This window comes from Cupressus sempervirens, chromosome 6 (genome assembly GCF_028749045.1).
Source record: "Cupressus sempervirens isolate cs-2001-9-10 chromosome 6, ASM2874904v1, whole genome shotgun sequence".
Lineage (NCBI taxonomy): Eukaryota > Viridiplantae > Streptophyta > Pinopsida > Cupressales > Cupressaceae > Cupressus > Cupressus sempervirens.
Window position 1 is genome coordinate 271,702,282 of NC_143123.1, and position 16,442 is coordinate 271,718,723.

Consider the following 16,442-nt stretch of genomic DNA (forward strand, 5'->3'; position numbering starts at 1 on the left):
TGAGCAATGAGGCCTTTTGCCATTACATGTTATTTATAAGAAGGTTAATGCATTGTCCTAAAAGAAGTGCTATGATGAACATATGAAAATACAATGGGAGAAGGTTAGAGAAAACTTCAGTGTGACACATTTTCTACCTCAACTACAAATCATTTTGAAGGTATTGCATTATCATGTTTTGTCTTTCTCTTTTCAACATACTATTAGCTCATCTCAATGTGAAGTGATGGAAGCCATTAACATTTTTTTTCAGGAAAAACTTAGAATTTCCTTCATCAATGTTCAGAAACTAGCTAAAAAGATCTTTGTAATCCATACACATCAAACTTTGCACTAACGCACTGCACATGCATCATGGTTGGAAAACTCAAAAATTGGAAACTCCAAATGTCTCACTGTGGATTCCCTTTTATCAACACAACCTTAAATTTCTTTGCAAGCAATATTCAAAACTCCTCAATTTATGTATTTTATTTATGCAAAGAGCGGTGCTTCTCATACATCCACCCACCACACCTACTTGGATTTGTAAAATGAAAATGGGTTGTTGGACACTATCTTGGGCTTCAAATTTCAAACCAAGACTACTCAGCCTTGCATAAATTAAATAGATCACGCCTCTTGTTTTTTTCAGTAGGAAGATGCTTAATGGAACAAATCATTATCAACTTTTGTCAAAAAACATTTACACCACAGCTCCATCTGATATCACTAAAACATAAACCTTCGAACTCTACGATCACAATCTCTGTGTAAGCAATGGTCAGATTCTTGTATTAATATCTTCATTGGCAGTCAATATTTTCAATTGGATTGCCAACACTCATGATGTTGCATAGCACAAGCAAGGTCACCTTTGTGTCTCATCACACATCACACTTTGACAGAACATCACCTCCTACAATTTGCATGTTTAATTCATTTGTGGATTTATATATTCTAACATATTTCGAGAAGTGTGATTGTGGATTTATATAATCTAACATATTTCAAAGTTTACATATATAGGTTGCAGGAAATATTGAAGGAAACAAAAGCTTGGAAAGAGAAGGTTGGTCAACACCATCTTGGCTCTGGTGAATATATGAAAATTAATTCACGCCTTGTAAGTAGTAGTAAATGAACTTTCATATCAATTTTTAAATATAAAATTACAAATAAGCAATACATTAATTATTGATGATATTATGCAAAAAATGCAGGGCATTGAATTTAATCTAGCGCCCACAAAAGAAGACAAAGAAATTGGCTTCAAGCAAGGCTACAAAGTAGTGGTTGTCCACTATCGCATAGACTCTAATGGCCAAACAAGTGTAAAAGATTTTGATGCAGCGGTTGACACACAAGTAAATAGGCCAAATGAATAATAAAAGTAATTAAGAACTTCATGAAAAATAATCTATATGATGTTAATTTCAAACGATGATAACAATGCCTGCATGACATTTCACTGCAATCTACTACTCGCAGCACCAATCTTACTCATGAAGATAAAGGCACAGATCCTACACATGATGAAGACCTCAATGTGTATCACAATGATACAGGTACATATTCAATTTCTATTGAAAATTAATCATGTAGTTATTAATAAAATTTAACATCTTAAATTGTAATTGGTGTAACCATTATGTGATATTTTTTGAGTATGTAGAGCATGATGTTAGCGTTCAATATGTTGAGGTTGGGGCTGAGCATAATGTGACAGTAGATGATGTGGCACTATCAGGTAAAGAAAAATCCATGTTATATTCTTTAGATTAATGAAATACTTATAACATTAAAAAATAATTTAGAATTAAACCCATTTATTTCTTATTATAGGGGTGCATCAACCTTGTCTTCAACAAAAGAAGAGGAAGCCTCATGTTGTAAGATCAGAATCACAAGAGCCATAGGATGCCGAAGATAGTCATGATGTGCTTATTAGTCTTTATCTTCAAAAAAAAAAAAAAAAAAAGAAGAAATGAATGTTAAAAACCTTGTTTGGTGATGGATATTTATCAGTGATAACTTTAAGAAACCCCTTTCAAAAAAAGGCCTAAAATGTTGGTAAATCCAACATTTTGTGGGCAGAAAAATTTTAATGTCAAGGGCAATTTTTTTGTTCCATATAGGGAAATAAAATATTATATGTTGGCAATTTTTTCCTTGCCTTAGAAAAAATCATTTTAAATGTGGCGAATTAATGTTTTTTTTTGTTGACGGATAAATAAATGATGGCTATTTTTTTCCTTGCCAAAAATAAATTAATAATGTCAGAGGTGAATTACTTGTTTTGTAGGAAAATGAATAATAATGGTCTTGGCTAATCTTCAATGGTAAACTGAAAAATTGTTTAATCTGAAAGCGAAATTTGCACATGTATTGGCTAGTGACTATATTGATTGTTGAGTAGTCTCTTCAAGTTTCAACTTGTGTACTATCTTAGGTGTGTTATTCATAATGTCATAACATCATTATGTCAGTGTCACTATTAACAAGTCAGCTACCGTCACTTTTGTATTGTTAATAGTAAATACAATAGTTTTATTGACTGTTGATTAGTTAGAGATCAACGATAGAAGATGCATCTCGGGGCCACTCACTTGAAAAGATTTGGAGTCACACGTAATTTTCTAGAATGGAGACATGTGGAAGGGTTTGCATGGAAATCATTACTCCATGTTAGGCACTATCGACTATTCGACATTAATGCCAGTGCATTTCAGTATTTCACACACTTGAAAATTAATAGGAATACAAAAAATAAGATATGAAAGATCGTGAATGCCAAAGAATTGAATGAAACTACTATTAAATAGCATCATGTCAGTGTCACTATTAACAAGTCGACTACCATCACTTTCGTATTGTTAATAGTAAATACATTAGTTTTATTGACTATTGATTAGTTAGAGATCAACGATAGAAGATGCATCTCGGGGCCACTCACTTGAAAAGACCTGGAGTCACATGTAATTTTCTAGAATGGAGACATGTGGAAGGGTTTGCATGGAAATCATTACTCAATGTTAGGCACTATCAATTGTTCGACATTAATGCCAGTACATTTCAGTATTTTACACACTCAAAAATTAATAGGAATACAAAAAATAATATATGAAAGATCGTGAATGCCAAAGAATTAAATGAAACCACCATTAAATAGCCTCTTCAATTCCTCTTTCACTATCATTTCTCTTATTCTTCAATCTGAATTCAGTTTACAGTTGCAATTTGCAAAGTTTCTTGAATCTTAGTCATGGATATGCTAATTTGCCTAAAATGCTCTACAATGTCTTTGCAAAAGCCCTTTTTGGGTAGAATTCCTAACAATTTCCTTGCCATGGTTTGCAAGGTAGATGCCCAAAGTCTTTTTATCCGCCATGCTATATTCATGGTACTTGACCATGAATTCTTGAGAAATGATAAGAGGTAGCATATGTCCACGGATATTACCTCCCGCTTCCTCGCATCTCTTCTCAACCTTGGAGGTAGTCAAATAGACATGATGATGCTTCTACATAACATTTTTAGAAGATGTTGTCAAAATTTTTGTATTGGTCGAGTAGGTACCGGGGTCGGGCATTGGCATCCCTTTTACAGATGTAGCAGACAACTGTTGGGAGGAAGGTATAGGGTGCATTATACATAAGCATCCTTTCTTGCTCGGCATGAACGAATGGAAATTGACTTGCCATGGAAAGTGGGTGTGGCTCGTAAGAGATTTTCTACTGAAATGGTTGTTGTTGGACAACATCAGCGAGATCGACTTCACATGGCTGGACGAGTTCAATGACATCATCTTCTCCAACAGATTCCTCGTGGATGGACTTGAAGATCTTTCTTATTAAAGGCTTCAAACCCTTGGCCCCTCGGCCCACTAATGCTTCCAGCCTCCTTGGTTCCTTTTTTCCCATTTTCGAATATTGTTTCCTTACCCATTGCCCTTAGGGAAAAAAAATATTTTTAAGATATCTGTATTTTTCTTTGGATTGGGCCTTGCTCTTTTTTATGAATTACAAAATAGTAAAACTAGGCTGATTTAATCAGCTATTTAAAATATCTATGCTATGAATCAGTACTATGTACATTGTACAGTCTAAAATATTATCAATGAAAATAATAATTTTTGGCTTCTCAAATCGTTGTTCTTGTTAGTCTACAACTTTGTATGTTTGTTTTTGGCATCTTGATTCTCAATGCATTGTTGAAATGTAACTATTAGTTTGCGACTTTGTTAAAAATAGTTAACTATTAATAATTAACTATTTTTCTTTAATCTGATTGGTTAAAACAAATGGAGCTTCAAGGAAAACTAAAGATTAATAGATTATAACTTTAACAAAGTTAAATATAATTTTGATAATATATGTGTCAAATTTTTATTTCATTCGTATCTTGTCACCTATTCTTAACTTTTTTTCATTATGAAATCTTTTAAATGATGACTAATAGTTTATAAACAATTATCACAATTTTCTATATATGTTAAATTTTAATAATTTATAGATACTTTTAACTATATTATATTTTATATTTGAAAGTAAATAATAAATATGAATAAAAATATAGCATTTGTAATTATATTTTTAAATTGTAATTATTTTATTTATATTAAACTATTGTCATTATTATTATTTCATGATATCTTGCACCAATTTTATTTTATAAAGTTTAATATATCTTCATTGAATTTTTCATATCATCTTTACAATAAAAAGCTTATGATAGAAAAGAAAATCATTTCTATAATAGAAAAGAAAATCATTTATTTATATATATTAAAACTATTATAATAATTATTATAAATTATATTATATATATAATATTTTATATAAATAATTAAATTAACATCATGATTTCGTCATGCTCATTGCTCAAGTTTAAAAATAAAATAATAATAATTAATAACAATTTTTTTTATTTTTCTCTTTATTAATTAATATGCTATGTAAATTCTTTTCAATTACCGCGGCTCAATTTCGGGCCAAAATTTGAAAGATTGAAGATAAAGTCTATTTCTACCCAAAATTGGGACACGTGTACTCGAAGATTCTATCCGAAATCTTGACCGTTGCATAAAAGAAGGATCGATGGCCTGAGATGAATTTCAAGCCAATTTGGAGAATGCTTTCCAATGTGCCTAGATTCCTCCAGAATCGTGACACGTGTTCGATCATTGCCACTTGGAAGACTAGGTTAATATTATTAATAATTATGTTTATAAACAATTATCATAATTATCAATATTTGTTAATAATTTATAGATAATTAAACTATATTACATTTTTATTTTGAAACTAAATAATAAATATGAATAAAAATATAACATTTGTAATTATATTTTTTAATTTTATTTAAATTAAACTATTGTCATTGTAATTTATTAATAATTATTAGTACTTGCCGACAGGTACTAGGCTTAGGGCTAAGAGCTAAATATTTCATTTTCAATGTGATTCATTAACGTTAATATTTATATATTTTTTAATGTAAGTGCATTGGTTGATATTTTATATTGTAATAATGTATTTTTTTATAAATTATAATATTTTTTTTGTCATTCAATTAAAAATAATATTACTTATATTATATAATCATTTAAGATTTTTTTATTTTTTTTAAAAGAGGGGTAAACGCTTTGACCTGGAGCTATGAACCAATGAGGCCACAAACGAGGGACCTCATCCCCATGAGATTTGAACCTTGATGGCAAGGATAACAACACAACAACTTAACCATCACAACATGCCACTATTGGCTATAATCATTTAAGATTTATTATTATTATAAAAATATTATTTTTTCTATTTATAATTATTTGTTATATAATAGAAGATATAATATAATATATAATTATTAATATAATATAATTATAACCATATGATATATATGTAGTAGAACATATATATCAATGATTATATAATATATTTATAAATAAAATTTCAATTTAAATTAACATCATTACATAAAAATATAATTATATTACATTTTTATTAATTAAAATATTTTATATATTATAATAAATTTATTAAATTTAAATTAGATTTATATAAAAACTAAAGGCAAGTACTAGTGACACTTGTTTCATATCTTGCACCAATTTTATTTTATAAAATTTAATATATCTTCATTGAATATCAATAATTAAATTAACTTAAAATTGAGACACATGTACTACAAGATTCTACCCGAAAATTGAAATCCTGACTATTGACTAAAAGAAAGATCGACGACCCGAGATGAATTTTGGGCTGATTTGGAGAATGCTTTCCCAAGTGCCTAGATTCATCTGAAATTGTGACACGTGTCCTTGACAAGTGTCACGATTAACACTTGTCACAATTCTAGATGACTCTTGACAATAGCGATATCACTCCACAAATTCACCTAAAAAATCATATCGAATCATCGATACTTAAGTTTTATTTTTATTAATTAATTAATTTAAAATAAACAAATTTATTCAAATGTATATCAATGTAATAAATTTTTACTTTTTATTATTATTGTTATGTACATTACTAAATTATTGAGTCTTGACTCTTTATGTTGTTTGCATGTACATTGTACATACTATTAATAAAGTACCTAAAACCATTAATTACTTAATACTTTCTTATTAACTATTAACCCTGTATAATAATTTTTAAATGAACAATGGGTGAGTTAAAGCGTCTTTTGGGTATGGAGCACAAGGGCAAGGGCAATGACATTGATGATAGGGGTAAGGGGGTTGACCAGCAACATCTCAGATGCAAGGGGGTTTCTCATGGCCTGGCTCATCAACAGCAGCAGCATTACATGCATGAGGGGAAGCTGTGTGGCCTAGAGAAGCATCAACATAGGTGCGAGGGAAAATCTCATGGCGACATGCGACAAGAAGAGGGTAATCAAACTAGCTTTGATTTTGTCTTTCACGAATTTTCTTCCATTGTCTCATCTACCCCTATTGTTCGAACAACTCGAGATCATGACCTTAGATAGATTTTTTCTTCTACACTAGTGGTACAACCAATCGATTCTATGTCTAACCCTTTTTTGTTTCAGAGATGACCTTTCAGAGATATAAATTCTAAATGGCTTTCAAATACCAATGATAAGTCTATTTTCAAAGGGAAAGCAATTGTTCAGCCTGCCAAACCCTTTTTCCTTAACCCTCATTTTCATGATCGAAGGTTGCAATTGAGATCTAAAGGTTCACAAGCTACAAACATTGGATTCTCACCCTATTTTGAAAAGGGTGAATCTTCTAACCATGCTCAACAGCCTCAGCCTCCAAAATCTTTTGGGCGGGAAATTTTTTCTCATAATAATCATTCAATGTATCGTTCGTTCTGGAGAAACACTTCAGATTCATTAGTTCCTGCAAAGGCGAATATGTGATATAAATCTACACTTGCACAGAGAAGTCCAAAGAGAAATATCTTCAAAAAGAAACCAGTTTTTTATATTTGTGAAGGTGCTCCTCATGATTTACCTATCCAAATGTAATCTGTCCAAATGCAAAACAGTTTGACTCAAGAGAAGTTAGATTTGAGAATTCATAGAGCCCCCTTCATACCAAAAAAGATCTGGAGAAAGAAACCTCAGGGTAAATTAGATCAGGGCCTTCCGAATTTTGCACCTGACCAACAGTTGCAGGACACTAGTCAAGAGAACTATCAAAATTATACGGATCAAGATCCTTTGAATCCTTCTCAACAACAGTTGTATGTCACTTTTTCAAATCAAATGTTGTAGAGCTCGATCTCTACTCTTCAACAGATAGCTCTCATAGGTAATTTTTCTATTGCTTCTTTATCTTTTATGGATATCAAGAATTGGGCTTTCACACGCTGGTCTAGACTTAAAGATAATTTTTATCATGACTCGGATTCCAATTTCTTTATTGCTATTTTTAATTCAAAAGATGAAAGAGATGTTGTTAATAAGCAGAAGGGTTGGTTTTGTCAAGGAGTGGGATTATATACGATGTTGTGGATTCCAAATTTTAATCCAGGAGATATTAATATCCAATTCTTTCCACATTGGATTTCTTTTCCTTCTCTACCTTTGGAATATTGTGATCCTGAGATTGTGGAAATTATAGCTAACAAGTTGGGTATTTTTTTGAAACATGATTTGATTTCATATGAGTGCCCTAAAATAGAAGTCAGGGTTTGTTTATTGAGTAATATGCACAAACCATTTCCTATATCTATTGCTCTCATATCCAAATGGGGGAAATGGATGCAATCAGTTAAGGTGTAGGATTCCTCTATGATTCACAAATTTCAAGATAAACTTGGTCACTTCAGTTTTATGTGCCAAACTGGACAAGAGGATGTTTTACAAGTTTGTCCTGATCACTGTTCAGACCCCAATATTTTCTCTCGAAAAATTTCCTTGATGGACTGTCACACTTTTGAGGCCAATAACACTCTCTCCATGTCAGGGGATCAAGATGATACATTAGATAGCTTGCACAATATGCATGCAGCGAACATGCATACAGGTGAATTTATGCCAATCTCATTCATGGTTTATCTTTAACAATTTCTTTGGATTATGGCTTTCTTCCAGCGTGCGTACTTCAATAGTAAAATATTTTTGTTGGATTTTGTCCCTTCATCTTCAATGGATTCCTTTAGAGATGTGAGATCTAAGTTACTCCCTCTGATAGACTTTCAACATTGTGTATCTCCAAAGTCACTCAATTTGATCAATTTTCAGAACTAAAGATTCTCACTTTCATTGCTAGGGCAGCCTATTTGGTGCCTCTCTATTCATCATTGTCTTGTGATATTGACTTTTATTTGTGATCAAATTTTGTCTGAAATTACCACTTCTATTATTTTTTATATTTCCAAAGAAGGTGTGTAAACTGAGGATTACAATTCACTTGTAATTGACTCCCTGCTCTGAGAATTTCAATTTTGGAATAAATTGATCCCAAGTCAGGCATTTGAAAAATAGATATTTCTTAACCAATTTCCTTAGGATTTTGGCACAAGAAACGTAGATTTAATGGCAGAAGATCCCATGGGACTAGAGGCTAATCTCTATCAGCTAGTACAAAAGTCTACAGTATCGTTTCCTAAAGAATCTTAGTCTCAAGATCTTCACAATCAAGGTAATTTTAAAATTCAGCCTCTATCAATATTGCAATCTCCGTCTAGAATACCTCCTACTGCTAAAATACCCAAGGCACGAGGTAGACCGAAGGGTTCCAAGATAAGAACATAAATTGCTGTAGGTATTCAAACAACTTTGGACACTAGCTTCATTTTTATTAAAAGATCGACAAGGAGAACTAGGTGTTCTCCTTGTCTCTAATGAAAATCATTTCTTGGAATGTTAGAGGTTTAAATGCCTCTTACAAGAGGCAAAGAATCAAACAAGTTATTGATTCTTTGTAGGTAGATATTATTTTATTGCAGGAAACTAAATTGTCCCAACATAACTTTGATAAAATAGTTGCTAATTAGAAAAAATGGAACTCTTATCATATGCAAGGATTAGGTGCTTCTGGAGGTTTAGTAGTTCTTTGGAATCCTCTTACAGCTAATTCATAGCTCCTCCAACAAGAAAAAAATTGGTAGATGCTTCATAAAACTGCATTTGACATATCTTTTATCCTCATTAATGTATATGGACCTGCTTCGTCTCAGGATAAAGCATGTTTATGGGATTCTATCACATGCTCTCTTCAAATGCAAGAGCATCTACAAGTGGTTATTGGAGGTTATTTTAATGGTTTATTATCTCAATTCAAGAAAATTGGAGGTATTATCCCCCCCCCCCCCAAAACGATACAAGATTTTAATGTTTTTGTGGATAATAACAATCTGATGGATGTTCACCCAAATAATGGCTCATTTACCTGGACTAATAAGAGATATGAATTTGCTAATATTGCTGCTCATCTAGATAGATTTCTCTTATCAAATGATTGGAAGTTGAGTTGCTCAGATATTTCCTCAGAAATCCTGACATTGCCAGGATCTGATCACTTTCTTATATCTTTAAGCCTCATTTGCAATAACAAATGTTCAGAACAACACTTTCACTCTTCATTCAAATTTGAAAGTATGTGGCTTAGGCATCCAAAATTTCTACATAATATCCAATAGTGGTGGAATGAAGTTCCTATGGAAGGTCTGAAAATGCATCAGTTTTCTATGAAGCTAAAATATGTCAAATCCCAAATTAGAATATGGAATCAAAAGGTTTTCAAAAATGTGTTTCACCAAAAGGCAGAAGTCAAGGAATAGTTAGAAGAAGTATATAATCAGATCATCCAATAGGGAATGAATGAAGAAACATATTCTTCTCAAAAGAATCTACAATCACAATGGGAGGACTTGTGTGCTAAAGAAGAGATGTACTGGAGACAAAAATCTCAAGAATTATGGCTCCAGGATGGAGACAAAAATACAAAGTTTTTCCATAATTCAGCTAAGCAAAAAAGAATTAATAGTACAATATTCCATATCAAAGATGTACCTCTGGTGATCTCTTGTCCAATGAAAATCTTATCAGAAATGAAGGTATCAATTTTTTTAAAAACCTTCTTGCACCTGACGTTTTGCCTAATCCTTCTGTGTCACAAGTGGATGAACTTCTTGACTCTATTCCAAAATTGATTACAGAACAAGGCAATGATATTTTGATGGCTCCCTTCACTATTCAAGAAATTCAAAAGGTTGTATTTTCATTTCCGCTTGACAAAGCCCCAGGTCCAGATGGTTGTACTACATTGTTCTACCAAAGTTGCTGGAATATAATTGGATGGGATTTATTGGCAGCTGTTGAAGAATCTAGAAGATCTAAACATATTTTGAAATATTTTAACACTACCAATATTTCCATTATTCCAAAAATTAAGGATCCCCAAACTTTTGTGAATTTTGGACCAATTTCTTTATGCAATTTATCCTATAAGATTATCACTAAAGCCATAAATCTTAGGATTTAGCATCTTATTCCACGTATCATTTCTCTAGAACAAGGTGGATTTGTCTCGGGAAGGGAAACCATGGAAGGGGCTCTCGTGGCTTAGGAACTTCTCCACTCTATTAATTCAAGCAATTCTTCAAACTTTGTTATTAAACTGGATATGATGAAAGATTATGATAGAGTTTGCTGGAAATTTTTACTTCAAGTTCTTGATAAAATGGGTTTTTCAAAAAATTGGTGCAAATGGATTAAGGCATGTATTTCGAGAGCTTGGTTTTCACTAATCATTAATGGTAAGCCTATGGGTTTTTTCCCTTCTAAACAAGGGATTAGACAAGGGGATCCTTTATCCCCAGCCTTATTTATTATTATGGTTCAAGCATTTAGTAGGGCAATTTCACACCAACAAGTGTTGCAGAAATGGAAAGGAGCTCTTATTTTAGGTACAAACATATCTATTACACATTCTCTTTTTGCGGATGACACTCTTTTGTTTGGATTGTCAGATGTCCAGGAAGTTTTCCATATTTTTTATACCCTAGATCTCTACTCAGTTGTGTCTGATCAAGCTATTAATGCTCAGAAATCCAAGATTTATTTGTTCAATACTAAGAAAATGGTTTCTGACAAAGTTAAACTGATCTTGGGTTTTTCGGAAGATTTTCTTCCCTCAGTATATTTGGGTATTCCTTTCTTCATGGGTTCAAATAGATCTTCATATTGGTTTTCGATTATTTAGCGTATTTAGAGTAGAATTGCATCTTGGAAAGTTAGATGGTTGTCACTAGTGGGAAGAATTTTGTTGATCAAATCAGTTCTAGCTACAATTCCTAATTATTTCATTGCTATCCTCAAGATCTCACCTAAAGTGTTACTTACAATTCAAAAATTAATTAAGGGTTTTCTTTGGTCGATTAATATGAATGAATGTCGTAAGATTCCACTTATTTCATTACAAGATATGTCACAAAGTCCAAGTGTTGGAGGGGCAGGAATTCATGATCTATCTATTAGAAATGAAGCATTTGGTGGGAAATTGATTTGGCACATGTATTGTAAGTTTCAGTCTACGTGGTGCAAAATTATGCAGCAAAAATATCTAGATAACAATGATCCTTCTAGAATACTTTCTATTTCAAATCCTCCAAAAGGCTCAGTTATTTGGGATTTCATGATAACTTCACACAAAATCATAGTAGACTACATCTCTTGGGAAGTCAATAATGGCTTAAGTATTAATTTTTGGAATGATTCCTAGAATGGTCAAATTCCACTTTCTAAGAGTGGAATCTCACTGAATGTTATCCAAGTTGCTGAGCTTCACTGGGGATCCCAATTTAATCATTATGTGGAATATGTCTGTGAATTTTCAAAGAAAATAGTTTGGAAGGATCCCACTAAATTACCTCTGTCACCTCAAGACTTCATTCAATTTCAAAATATTTTGAATTCAAGCCAAGTCTTTTTTTTTGAAGCCCAAGATCAGATTTTTTGGGCTCCAGCTAAGGATGGAAATTATTTAGTGAAAGAGGGGTACAAAATTTTACAACATAATGGTTTGAATAAACCTACTTCCAGAGCTTTTTCATTTTGTTGGAATCCAGTTGTTCTTCTTAAAGTAGGTTGTTTCTCATGGCTAGCACTTAAACACGGGATTTTAACTAGTGACAGATTGAATAGACTACATATTGCTCCTCTTAAATGTGTTCTTTGTGAGGAACAAGAAGAAACTGTGGATCACCTGTTTGTTACATGTTAATTTTCTTATCAATGTTAGTGCTTCATTTTGAATAAACTTAATTATCTTACTCCTTTACCAAACAATCTTTGGGACCTCTTTCAAGCCTGGCCACTTCTTTATTGGAAAGCATTGTTTGCAAATATCTGGAAATGCATACTAGCATTGGTAGTTTGGGTTATTTGGTGGGAACATAATAAGCATATTTTTAGAAAGGAATCCCTACCATTAGACATTTTTTTGATTAGTATTGAAAAATCAATCTTGGAAGTGACTAATTCCAATCAAAGAGTGATTAAATTCAACCCGATTGTGACCCATTGGGATTCCCAAATTGTCCAACCATGGCAACAATTGTTCATACCAAATGGGTGGAAAATTAGCTACTCACCCACTTATTTCTTACCTAGAGAGAATTTTTGGAGACCCCCATCATATGGTTATTGGAAGTTGAACTTTGATGGAGCTTCAAGAGGAAATTTAGGTCCATTGGGTTTTGGAGCATGTATTAGAAATCTCTCTGGTCAGGTTGTGGCTATCATAGTTTCTCCTTTGCCCATTGATACTAATAACATAGCGGAGGCTCATGCCCTATTGGCCGGGCTTATTTTAGCTAAACAAGGTTGTTTCCATAGGTTACATATAGAAGGGGATCTTCAGTTATTATTGATGCTTGTATCCATAGGTGCATCATTTCTTGGAAGCTAAAATATGTTCTTAACCAAATTTGGAGACTTCTCGATGAATGTTTGGATATTTTCATTTTGCATATTTATTGAGAAGGGAATAAAGTTGCAGATGTTTTATCAAATTTGGGTTGTGATGGGATTGCCGCCTCTACTTTTCATCCTTTACCTTTTATTGAGAAATACAAGGTTCTAAAAAATCTTATTCAAGATGACTTAGAAGCCTCTATCCGCTCGACATCTAAAGTTCATACTTTAGGTGTTGAGTCCAATAAGAAGATAATTGATGCTGAGTAATGCAGATTAATATCAGATGTTGAGAAAGTCTTTAGGTGTCGAGTTGAGCAAGTTATATTCTGGTGCCGAGTAAGCTATGTTCTGGCACCGAGTAAAATAGAATTGTATCAAGTGCCGAGTTGATCAGTACACATAGTGGTTTCTGAGTTCAACAAGAAGGTAATTGAAGTGGAGTAATGCTGATAAGTATTAGATGCTTATGTTCAGGTGCCGAGTGAAGCAGAATTGTATTAGGTGCCGAATTGTCTAGAAAACATAGCTGATCCTATTCTAGTTTGAATGTGATATATGCCGAGTGAAAAATAACAGGTGCCGAGAGTATTTGATATCCTTTAGGTGCTAAGTTAAGTTGCTAAATTTAGCAGGATTATTTTAGGTGTCAAGAAAAGTAGTTGGTTACTGAGTTCAACAAGAAGGCAATTGAAGCAGAGTAATGCTATTAAGTACCAGATGCTTACATTCAGGTGCCGAGTGAAGCAGAATGGTATCAGGTGCTGAGTTAAGGTGTCAAGTTTAGAAGGATTGTTTCAAGTGTAGAGCAGAGTAGGTTTTTAGATGCCGAGTCAAGGTCATAAGTATTAGGTGTCGAGTTGCCTTGGATTCAAAGCTCATTAATGTTGTATGATTTTATCAAAAGCATTTATGATGACATGACATGTACAATATATTTTGAGTGTTTCAAATTTGATTATTCTCTTACGACATTTAATTTCTATTTCTGTGATTTGATTTCCTCATGTGGCTAAATCTGAGTCATTAAAATGCATCATCATTAGTAATTTTTCCAGCTCTTTCAAGGACATTTTCTGTGCGATCATAGATGGCTTATATCATGTTGCACTGTGTAATTTATTGCTTGAGGAATGACATCTTCAATTGCACATATATGCAAGAGTTCAATTCTGTGATCTGTGCTCGTGTTTGTGTTACAAGATGAGTTGTGGGTGGGATATCACTCTGGCTTGTGAAACGTGTCACAAATAGTATTTTGTCATCATGCCAAAGAATTTTTGTATATGCTTGCCACCGACATTGGAGGAAACTGTGTTACAGAGTATTATTTCGGATTAGGTGTTGGACCAAATATTTTTAATTTATTCACTCATAGTCTGAAGAGCTATTTGACATATCATTGGTGAAGAGTTTTTATATCCTTCGACACTTTTGTTTTTCTACCCGTCTCAGTTCATTTCAATTTTCCTTTCCAATGCTATGGATCTCCTGTAGTCTCCTGAAATGCTTCAAGCTTTGGCCCATAAGATAGCGGGTCAGGCTATGATTGATTTGCAGAAGGAACCTAATGTTTCCAACTCCAAGGGTATGAATGTAGCTTCTGTGCAATAACTCAGATTTGGATTGGATTCATGTCACTTCAGAGTTATGTTCTAGTTGGGGACTTATTCCTAGTGGGCTTGGGTCAATTGAAGGTGGATTTGTGTATGATTGGGAAGATTTGTAAGATAAATGCTAATTGCTAGGATAAGCTTGTCATGAAGATAGTGCTTGGAAAAGTCTAAAGAAATCAATGTCAAGGCACTCTCTAGTTCACCGTTGGGTGGTAGTTCATACACCCCTTGTAATTATTTGCTTAAACTATATAAATCTATGTATATATTAGGGACGATGTTGGGTTTTCTTCATTGATTCTTTCCCATTTGACCTCGTTGAATAAAATTTAATAAAATATTATAGTGGCTTACCACTTTTGCCTAAAAAAAAAACTATTAACCCTGTATGTTTTTAGAGTAACAAGTTGAAAGTTCTCCAAATTGAGTCTGATACGATAGGGTTTTCAAATTTCAAATTTTCTCAGACTGGCGAAAATTCATTTTGTGTTCTAAAGACTAAAAGTGTGAAACTTGAGTATCAAATGACAACACCAATTATCCAATCTCGATTTTGCGTATTTAATTTTTTAAAAACTTTTTTCATTGCAATTTGCAGCAATCGAAATCTTGATTTTAACTATCTTAGGTTTACACTTTACAATTATTTTATATAGGGCTTGAAGAAGAATTTTGTGTAATAACCAGTAGTAGGCATGGGCAAAACAAATTCAAAAACCTCCCATATGAGTGCAAGCATAAAGGAAAAGAAACACATTATAGAACTTAGGCAAGTGCTAGAAACCCCACATTTCACCGATGAATGTCATGATATTTTTGATCCTGTTATCCATGGAGATTTAGGAATCATGGGAACTAGACATTCATTGTTTAATAAGTGGAAAGATCCACTGAAGGGGAGAAATTATTACAAATATAACAACAATATTCATGCACATACAAATAAACTAGTTGCTCTAGTTACTGGATTAGCAAACCTCGCTGTACCTGAAGTATTTTCTTGCCCTAAAATTGTAATGCTATGTGCTCAAAATTGAGATGAAAATAGTGTAGGGCCCATTTTCCGTTGCACCAAAAGCCATGACTGTTAGTGAACATGGACCACCACATAATTAACCACCTGTGGGCAAGGGAGCACGTCGCATCACCCAACAATTTCCCCCTCGATGTGCATACCAGGTGCTTATGTAGGTCGAGAAGGCACCGGGGAGATTTGAACCCATGACCAGGCCAAAACCAGGCTCTGATACCAATTGTAGGGCCCATTTGCCATTGCACCAAAAGTCATGATTGTTAGTGAACATGGAACGCCACATAATTAACCACCTGTGGGTTGGGGAGCACGTCGCATCACCCAACAAATAGAAAGGCAATTGTAAACCAAAACACTCAAGAGGAAATTTTATCCATAACTAAGAGTGAATTTTTCACTCTGTTAGACCTAGTGCT

The 16,442-nt window shown here is 33.1% G+C and overlaps 1 pseudogene; it reads right to left on the reverse strand.

Annotated features, from left to right (window-relative positions):
• Nucleotides 1-3,902, reverse strand: part of LOC149552275 (protein NRT1/ PTR FAMILY 5.10-like) — a 90,726-nt pseudogene extending 86,824 nt beyond the window's left edge.
• Between the last annotated feature and the right edge of the window lie 12,540 nt (nt 3,903-16,442).